Below are 10,394 nucleotides of genomic sequence, written 5' to 3'. Positions count from 1 at the left end.
GACAATTGGAATTTTTTTATAATTATAATAGAAAATATGCCACAGCAACTCACGCATTAAGCACTTTCTGGATTTTCTTTTTCTCTAGGTAATTTCCTTGCTCTGGAATACAGAAAGGATTTTGGTTTTATTAAGAAGAGCAATTAATTTTGCTGTTTGGATTACTGATGACATAATATCAAATGCGATGATTTTGTTATTATTTGTCTTTTATTGCCCATCAATATCCTCAAGCAAACAGAATTCAAATAATTTAACATTTTATTTTAATAGAGAGGAACAAAGTGGTTGCCTAATCAGGACTACTTAGATACAAACATCTGAGTCAAAAATTTCCAAACTTCCAAAACAGGGTTAGTTTAGTTGAAGGATGATCAGCGTTTTGACATACTTCTCCTTTTACCAATGTGTCCTTAATAAGGCACATATCAAGACTGCCACCTGGCCAACACATTTTTAAGTTGGGCATGGTATCTGCATGCAGAGAAAGCTCCCAGTCACTGAGTGACAGCAGATATTGCAGCCACTCATCCTTAAAGGAAACATATTTTAAGTTAATACCCACAAGTGCTCTGCTAACAGGAATTTCCAAAATCTGGATTATAATGACTTCGACATGCTTTATTGATCTATTTTATTTCTTTATTGGAACATGGCTAGAAGAAGCTGGTATATTTTATATAATGCCCTGACCTTCCCCTAAGCTTGGCAAAATCTCAGGCACAGCTGAAAGTCTGGATGTCATGCTAAAATAGAGTTTGAAAAGGCTTTTGAAAAATCATTCTCTGGCTAAAGGTCACTGAATATTGTTTAAATTAGGTAAAGGTACTGGGAATTAAGATTATTCACCTTTGGCTGTTTTCCTGCTTCACAGACTGTGAGGACAATTAATAATGCCAAGAGCTTACAGTATTTATTGATGCAAAGTGCTTAGCAGAAACACCCTTTTTATTTCCAAGACACCACAACAGAGACTGAACAGGTTTTCTCTTCTGCCTGCACAGGATATCATCTTGTTTCTTCATGATTTTTGAAAGCACTACATTCACAACTTCTTTCCTGAAGAAGACAAACACAATCTAAATTCCTCCTGATTAATTATCTTGGAATCATAGAATAGTTTGGGTTAGAAGGCACTTTTAAAGGTCACCTAGTCCAACTTCTCTGCAATGAGCTGGGACACCTTTCACTAGACCAGGTTGCTCAATGCCCCATCCAACCTGGCCTTGAACATTTCCAGGGATGGGTCATCCACAACTTCCCTGGGCAACCTGCGCCAGTGTTTTACGACCCTCATCATAAAAATGCTTTCCCAATATCTAATCTAAACCTACCCTCTTTCAGTTTAAAGCCCAGAGCTGGATGGCTCTGTGCACAGCCTGGGTCTCACACTCATGTATGTGCTTGTTGGCGAAAGAGAGGCAGGAGCTGCAGAATTAAATGTTATTGTAATGCTTCCCTGAGGCACACACTCAGAATAAGAAATCAGAATGAGAAAGAGGATGGAGCACAAGAAATAACAAAGCTTCAAAGGTGACAATGAAAGCATTTGGTTAACTTATGTTCACTTATAGCCCCTCAGTAATTGTTCTTATGGAGGAAGCTGAAAGAATATAAAGCTGAATGTATGAAAATGAAAGTTGGGGAAGACTGGCTCGGAGAAAAGGGGTCAGAATAGCCAGGCACTTCAGGACTTTGGAATAGCAATGCCTTCCCTTTTCCCCACTCTCCTCCCAAGGCAGGTCATTGTTGTGGATTTTAATCACTTGGTATGGTGTAATTAGACACATTGGGACACGCTGTGTAGCAAGAGTTATGTGGAAAAGAGTCTTGTAGCAGTCTGCTAGGAGTCTAGTCCAAGTCTGTCCATGGCTGTGCACCTTTTCCATCCTAGACTCCATGCAAGTCCACAGGAGACACCAGATGTTTTCTATCTTCATCAAGTAATCTGAAACTGAACAAGAGAGAGACAATTGAATTGGAAGGATGTGGGTAAGGAAAGCAGTGGAAAAAGTAAGAATACACCCAACACCACACCTGACTAATTCAGTGTCTAGCACTCTCTTTAGAGAGATAGAAACAGATTGAGTATCTGATGAGCTTTATTCACAACTTTTATAGCAAATAAAAAACCAAAACCAAAACTCTAAAATAAAATTTGGTACAAATCAATGCCAAGTCCTACATTAAATGGATATTTTCCTGAGCTACACATATCAACCTCATCAAATCTTTCTTACACTAGAAGCCAAGTGATTGGTTCAATTTGGGATAAAAAAAATAATCTCATTAATAGTTTTAATTAACTGGCAACAAACAATCCCTTATTCATTTAGGGGTTCTGCAAAAGAAAGAGAAAGTGAGCAAATGAAATGAGAAGTGGAACATTTATTTCAGAGAACTAGCACAGATTTTTCCTATCATGCAAGTGTACTTAGTATACAACTAATCTGAATCTAGTTCTGCACTTCTACATGTATTATTCTCAGCAGACTAAAAATGAGTGAAGGTATACATCAGGTATATATCTGCTAAGGTATATATCTGATTTGGTATCTTAAAAGAATAATAATTTTGTAACTTTAAAATATCAGGTTATGAATTAGCTGTAAGGAAAACATGGGGCGTTTGGCAGAATAAAGTTTTAGAGGATAAGAATGTGCTTCACTGGGCCTATTGCTATTTCCCACACTCCCCTCTTGCCTCCACATTCTGGCTATCTGCATCTTTATGCTCTGACTGTGCTCAGACTGACTGGGAGTTGAGAGGAGGTCCTCTCCAGATTTGACACTCTTGCAGGGGCTGAGCACCAGCAGTATTTTTTCTGTGTTTCTCACTAAGTAATACATATAAAGAAGAGGCAATGACTGGAAAGCAATTTTTAAAATATGAAGAGAACCAAGAATAAAAATTTCCATTTCTGATTAAACCTTTCACAGTATGGCTTGTCCCATTTACCCATATCTCCTCTATTTTCTGATATACCTCCTCATTATTCATGTTTGCTGAGCATTTACTTCCATAACATCCTACAGCAAGATTCTTTCAGCTCCATTTCCAATACAAGTAGCTTCTTCAGCAAAAAAGAAAAGAGCAAGTGTCTGTCTTTTTAATGGATTTCATACCAGGAGGAAAGGCAGTACTATTTAGCAATGCTATTTTTGTCATCGCAAGCAGAAACAGAAGAGGTTTGAGCTACATCTGTGTTACCACGCTTGGCAGGAGTGCATACCCTCTTCCAGTTCTGCATCTGCATGCATCCCAAGCAATCTTTTGCTCCTGAAATCCCATTTCTATACATAAAACACCTGCATACAACATAGCTGAATCCAGTAGGTAGCCTAGATGTAGTTTAGGTAAAATCCTGAAGTATGCCAACAGATAAATTTCATCAGGCAAATCAATTTCTGTCTTACTTGAATTTGGGAAGTTGATCAAGAAAAATACAAGCATAATTAACAAATGTCAGCAACTTCTTTTTTACCAATGAAGACCTTGGCTGTGACTGAAATTTCTCAGAGGCTGGCAAGAATTTTCAGATGATCAGGAATCCTCAGCCTGTAATATGCAAGACATCAGTAAATCATTCATTTGCCATTTTTAATAAAACAACATAGAGGCTACTACAGATAAAAGCAAACCAGCAAACAAACTCAAATTACAGCTAAATTTTTTAAGTCAATTATTTTGCTTACAGTGTCCAGGACTGACTGCAAATTTTTGTCCATGACAGCTGATCCTTTGATTGAGAACAACTGGGATACCCTAAAACTGGGTGACCAGGCCAACCTTGAAGCATTTGGGTGGTTCACTGGTGCCCGCAGCTGAATGAGCACTGTCTTTAAGATATGAACAGGGAAAAGATTTCCTGAAACACATTAGGAAACTGCAGTGCCAACCCAGTAAGGTGGGGAAGATGTTAAAAAACTGAAAAAGCAGGAAGGAAACGAGTTTCAAACTGCAGCCTTCCCTCTCCATGTGCTGAGGGCTGGAGAAAGCATTGCACAGCTCAGGCTCATCTGGTAGGAAGAGTTCACTTTTGCAGTAAGCAAATATGGCCTGTGGCCATATGTCAAGCAAAGCTAAAATCTTTGATCATGTAAACCACAATCTCACTGAGAACAAAAAGCAGAAACTCTCAGTCCAGGAAGGACATTTTAATGAAGGGCAACCTGTGACCACAGGACTCAAGCAGACATGCAGCAGCGGAAGAAACTGAGACAGCTTAAGCTGCTGCCGCTCCCTGCCTTCCTCCCCCACCTGCCTAACAGATGTTGCTGCCCCCAAGGCAGGGATGTCTGATCCACTCATGAATCAACTCCTAACTCATCCTACTTTAGCATATTAAGGTAACCTGACATCAAAGTTAGTTGACAAAGTTGGGTTGGAGCAGATACAGGCAGTAACAGCTCTAGAGGTGTGATGCTAATTCACCTCTGCATTCCTTACAAAGCCTGAGCTGGCAGCTGAAAGAGGAGGATGGCAGTGGTTCATCCTGGAAGCAAGTCCCAGCAGAGGGGGTGGTTTGGCTCTCTCTACTTACCTGCAAATTTCCTCCAGGCTTCAAATGGGTCAGAAATTTGGGGCAGAATTCAGAAGTGCAGGGAGATTTAAGTTCCACAAAGATGCCGAGTCCTTCCTTTAAGCACAAACTCAGCCCTAAACATGTCCTTTTATGCTATAATTCAGTGTTTTGGTGGGTTTCTAAGGCTAATCAGAAATAATAAATGTAATGCTTACTAATCAATATCCACACATGACCTAGAGTTCCAATAAGCATCTTCTAGATAATAGTTATTTTTACATAATATTTCAATTATAAATTCACAGATTATTTAAATTATTATGAGGCTATTTAAAATAACTGCTTCAGTAGGGGGTTTGTTTTTCAATTTACATTTGTGAGTATGTACATGAGGTCTTCTTTACGCATGCAAGAGCTTGGGCAAATTTTGCATGATAATATGCAAAATTTCCTCTGCCTGTATTGACTACTAACTCCTCCTTCAGCACAGACCCTTCTTTTAGTCTCTCCTTTCTAATCATTGCCCTTGGGACTATATTTTTATAAGTAGCTCCCTTCTGAAGCCAGCCTGGACAGTTAGAGACAGGATACTGCCAGAAAACTAGTCAGTAATACAATGTAATTAAATTGGCACTCAGGGTGCTTTATATTTAAACCTAATTGACAAACTAAAAACACAAAGGTTAGGGGATGTGGACCTAACAGTGTCTGTATAAATCCTAAATAGATCCAACATCAATGTGAAAATATACCAAATGAATAATAATGTATAGAAAGCAGCTAAAGAAGCTGTGCTTCATCTCTGGAAAAGTTTTCCAGCTTGAGTTTTGCAACTTTTTCTCTGAGCCCCTGTGTTAGGTTTGCATGGCCAGGTTTTGGAAGCAGGGGGGATAGAGGGGTGGCTTTCTGTGAGAAGCTGCAAGGGGCTTTCCCCATGTCTGACAGAGCCAGTGCCAGCTGGCTTCAGGATGAACCCACTACTGGACAAGGCAAAGCCCATCAGAGATGGTGGTAGTGCCTCTGGGATACGAGGGGTAAGAATGGGGTAAAAAAATATTATTGCACAGAGAAGAGAGCAGTAAGAACATGTGAGAGGAACAGCTCTGCAGACACCAAGGTCAGTGAAGAAGGAGGGGCAGGAAGTTCTCCAGGCACCAGAGCTGAGATTCCCCCCTGTGGTGCAGCCCATGGTGAAGCAGCTGTGCCCCCGCAACCCACAAAGGTCCACGGGGATGCAGAGGTCCATCTGCAGCTTGTGGAGGAGACCAGGCTGAAGCAGGTGGATGACCAAAGAATTCTGTGACCCCATGGGAAGCCCACACAGGAGTAGGTTTCTGGCAGGGACTTGTGGGCCCGTGGAGAGAGGAGCCCATGTTAGAGCAGGCATCCTGGTGGGACTTGTGATTCAGTGAGGGACCCACACTGAGCAGCCTGGTCCTGAAGGACTTCACCTCATGGAAGAGTGACCCACGTTGGAGCAGTTAGTGAAGAAGTATAGCCCATGGGAAGAACTCACTCTGGAGAAGTTCATGGAGAACACTTTCCCATGGGAAGGACCCAGGGCAAGGACTCCTTTCCCTGAGCAGCAGCAGGAAGAATGTGTGATGAACAGACCATAACCCCCATTCCCTGCCTCCCTGCCCAGCTTGTAGGGGAGAAGGTAGAGCATGAGAAGAAAGGAGGGTTGGAGGGAAGATGTTTTTAAGATTTATTTTATTTCTCATTATCCTGCTCTGATTTGATTGGTAATAAATGCAACTAATTTCCCCATGTCAAGTCTGTTTTGCCTGTCACAGTAATCGGTGATTGATTTCTCCTTGTCCTTATCTCAACTCATGAACCCTTAGTTATATTTTCTCTCCTCTATCGAGTTGTGGAGGGGACCTGGTGTCCAGCCAAGGTCAACCCACTACAGACCTTTGACACTGGTAGCTCTTGGGAAACCACACTGAGTTATACTGACTACTGCCTTGTGAAACATTTCAACACCTGAAACAGGTTGACGTGGAACAAATAACAACTTCTTAACTTCCGTCCTGCCTGAAAACTCCCTGAGCTTTTAAATGGGTGGGCTGGAGCCAGAATTTCTACTCCCAGGCCCAAGGAGGTGGTAAGAGTTCTGGTCTTGGTGGCTATAAAAAACCTCAGGACCCACTTCTGTCTCAGTATAAATCCAACTGAAAAAGTAGTTTTGTAGCTCTCTGCAGTACAGGCACTGTATCCCTGCTGAGCTCTAAAAGGAATTTGAAGCATATCTGAAGGCGAGATGCTGTTATTTACTCATATCTATCTGAACAACAGCCAAAAAAGTAACCCTAGAAAAGACAGCCATCTCCCCCCCAAAAGGAGGTAAATTGTTTCAGTGGGGAAAAACCAAACACCATTAGGATATGAAATATGCAGAACTGATACACAGACAACAAAAACCTGAGCACATTGAACTCAAATTCTGTTCCTTAAAGAGCTCCTGTTCTGTTTGTATGTTGGCCCAGTATTAAGGACAAAATTATTTATAACATATAATAAAAAAGCACAACTTGGGGTCCTTCTAAAAAGTTAGCGATATTGATCTTAGGTTCTCTAATACAAGACAATATCTGTTGCTTTCCTACAATATTATTCTTTTCCTTCTTTATCAGATCTACTGTCAAATAACTCAGTTCCTCTTTTTATTCTCACTTTTCAAACATCCTCAGCATTTCAGTTACACTAAAATCATCAGATTTCATTGAAAGATGAGTGGACATCAGAAGTCTGAGAGCACTTACTGGAGTCAACAAGAAACACTGTCTTGCTTTAAACTGGCTCAATATTAAGCTCCAAATATTTATTGCCACTTCAGTGATCACATGAAAGAGCTTTCAATAAGTCATTATAATGAAGTGTTTATTGGAAAGTGGCAACAGTAAATGAATGAAAATATGTCCAAAGAGAACATTCAATATTCATAACGCTTCTCCTATCTAGGGATTGCTAGAAGAGCAAAACAAGTATTTCTTTCCCTGTTTCCATCTAAGAAAAAGACTCACAAAAGACTTCAAACAAAGCTCAGGGGAAGCATTAGGAAAGGAACATCGTCCAGCAGAGCTAGGATAATCCTGCAATTATTATTCTGATCTGGAATTCCCAGCAGGTTGACAGCTACCTTTCAAGAAACACTGTTCAATCAGGTAGTCATCTGCTTCCTATAGAAAAAAAAAGCAAACCTCAACAAGCTATGCTTAGATGCAAAGGCACAAGAAAATTTCTAGCTGTCATCCCCAAACATTTCTCCAGAAAAAGCTTTTGTGTTTACATTTCTCTGATCCCTTCTTGTAAGGCAGTTGGTGTGGGGTCGGTAGCTCTGACCCAGGAAGCCGTGACCGGTTCGGAGAGATGGTCCCATGGAGGATCATCTTCCCGGGTCCCGGTTTCTTCCCTCAGCCACTAGCTGGAGTGCCCGTGCAGAGAGGCTATCAGCTCTTAGTGATTTTCAGCTTGTGATTCCAGCTCTTGCTCTGCAGGCCAATCTCCAGGCCAGACCAGGGGGGAGAGACGAGAGACCCGTGAAGCAGTTCCGCACGAGGTAGCTTTATTAGTCCATACCCGGCAAAGGTGAGGCCAGTGACGACCTTCTCTCTGCCCTCACAGGGGAAGAGGGCTAGCTTTTATAGGGATACAGGGGGTGGGTGTCAGGGGGTAACGGCCAATGGGTTACAAAGGATCTGCATAGGGTCTCCCAGAGGATTCTGGGTCTGTCTTCTTCTCGTGGTAGCTGCAAGTGGTTGCCTTTCCAGGGAGTCCTGCTGGGAGGTTAAGCAATCTCCTTATCTCAGCAGGCGTCCCTCCAGGGCAGGGGCTGGGCATACCCCACATTCTTGGATCAAGCAGGGGTTTGTTCTGGTTAGTTGATTGGTTATGGGCTCCTGCTCCCCCTTTGTTTCTCTTATATGATGGACTAGCCTTGTTTTGAATTCTGATGCAAACCACAGCACTATGCCAAAGCTCAACATTTCAGGGATCTGCCTTTAGCCATAATTATATGCTCACCTTTGTGGTCTCCACTTTCAAGGGCGGCGGCTGCTATACACAAAACAACAGCAGCATTCTTGAAGGGACACCGAACAAGATGCAAGTTTGCCCACTGACATTTTCTTCCTGTATAACCCAGACCAGGACATAAAAACAATGGCTGGTTAACAAGATAGCATACAGGGAAAAGGTTTCCATGAGTAATGCAAGAAGAGTACTGTGTGGACAAGTAAGGTAGGAAAAACACACCAAGATGACCAGTAGGATACAGGAGTCATGCAAGAAATGACCAGATGCTAGTCAGAGAAATTATTTTCTTAAAAGAATGTGATTTTGTTAGCTAAACATCCTTCCAAGTGGTCAGTAACTTCTGCTCCCTATGTATTTCCTTCAGAGGTAGAAAATACAGATCTACTTGATGTTCTTACTTTGTTATTAACATAAGTCAGTGCTTTGATGATCTTGCCAGGTTACTTTCCTTAAGGGCCCCCAGCTTGTGCAATCAAAACAGATAACTTGAGAAAAAGGAAAAGAGAAAAGAAAGGGGAGCATCTGATCTGTGTTGGTCAGGCAGATCTGGAGTAGAGGATTCCCTGTCCTTCCCTGTCCGTGGCAACAGCATAAGCAGTGGCAGGTCAGCATATGGTGCCACCCATCTCATGCAGTATTCCCAAGCAGTTTTTCCAGCCTAATTCAACCTCTGGTCTAACAGATAGATACTGATACTACCAAAAATATTCATGAAGGATTTCTGAAGGAAGCTCATGTCCACTAAGTCAACTTCAGTGGTAGCTGAGAAAAGACTACATCCCACCATTTCCAGACCTACAAAGAACTAAGTCCTGTACAAAACAAATACTATTTCATTCTCATAAGCAATATTGGCACATAACAACTTTGTGTCTAGTTTGGCCATCAGCTGCACATCTCGGTTTCCTTTGAATACTGATGTGGAAGCCTTGGTAGTGGAAACCCAAAGCTCCTGAAGCAAGCAGTACAGGCTAAAAGAAAAAATGTATTTTCCAGACACAACTGCACTTCAAATCCACTGTGGCAGAGAGTTGGAAGTTTACCATTTGAATGGTGTGGACTCCTGATTTCTAAAACTAATTCCATCAGCAGCATTCTGACCAAGAAAATGCCTTTCTACAAAACACACATAAATTTAAGACTCTAGGAATTCCAGGTATTTGTGAATTCCAAACCTGTTCCATTTTCTTAAAGCTAAATATTCTCTGACCCTTCTCTTACAGTACTGTAAATCAGGAATAACTTCAGTGAATTCCCATGAGTTACAGCCATCTAAGATAGAAACAGTGTGAAGGTAATCATTATTGCTAAACAACCCCATCTCCTACCCTGACAAAATAAAAAGCAGTTTCAGAGTGTCTTTTGCCTGCTTAACAAAAGTATACTTGCAAAGAGGCTTTCAATCACTGTCTTCAAGTACAAAAACAATTAAAGTTATTTCAGAACTGCCTTTGGTGAGGTAGGTAGGAAAAGCAGCCTCAGCAGTGTATCCTTCCCTGTGAGCTCTGTAGTACTGAGGGAGATAACAAAAGTTTCCATTTCCTAATATTCTTTCTAATTCTGACCCCAGTCTTGTGATTTCAGTTGATCTCCATTGCAGGCTTCTGAAATAAAGACTTAATGGGACTTTAAGTGGGGCTTACTAAAAATAGCTGAGTATTACCTACTTCATCAAGAGCTATCATAAAAGATGTGTTAGGTCAGAAGCCTATCCTGCTGTAATTGATGATGAATTGTTGATAATTGAAGAACAAAGCAAGTTTCTTCCTTGCAAGTGTGTCTTAGGTGTAAGCATGAAAGCTGAAGAGAGAAACAGAAAACAGTTTCT

The 10,394-nt window shown here is 41.3% G+C and overlaps 1 long non-coding RNA gene across 1 annotated transcript; it reads right to left on the bottom strand.

Annotated features, from left to right (window-relative positions):
- Positions 1-279: 279 nt before the first annotated feature.
- On the bottom strand, positions 280-8,662 carry LOC108447959. The gene is made up of 3 exons (XR_001863689.1): positions 8,555-8,662; positions 3,485-3,558; positions 280-1,954 (listed from the first exon to the last, which is right to left on the bottom strand). It is a non-coding gene; the product is annotated as an uncharacterized LOC108447959 (long non-coding RNA).
- Positions 8,663-10,394: the final 1,732 nt, after the last annotated feature.

The sequence above is a fragment of the Corvus brachyrhynchos genome, unplaced genomic scaffold, assembly GCF_000691975.1.
Source record: "Corvus brachyrhynchos isolate BGI_N302 unplaced genomic scaffold, ASM69197v1 scaffold147, whole genome shotgun sequence".
In the NCBI taxonomy this organism is placed as follows: Eukaryota; Metazoa; Chordata; class Aves; order Passeriformes; family Corvidae; genus Corvus; species Corvus brachyrhynchos.
This window is presented reverse-complemented; position numbering and strand designations above follow the sequence as displayed.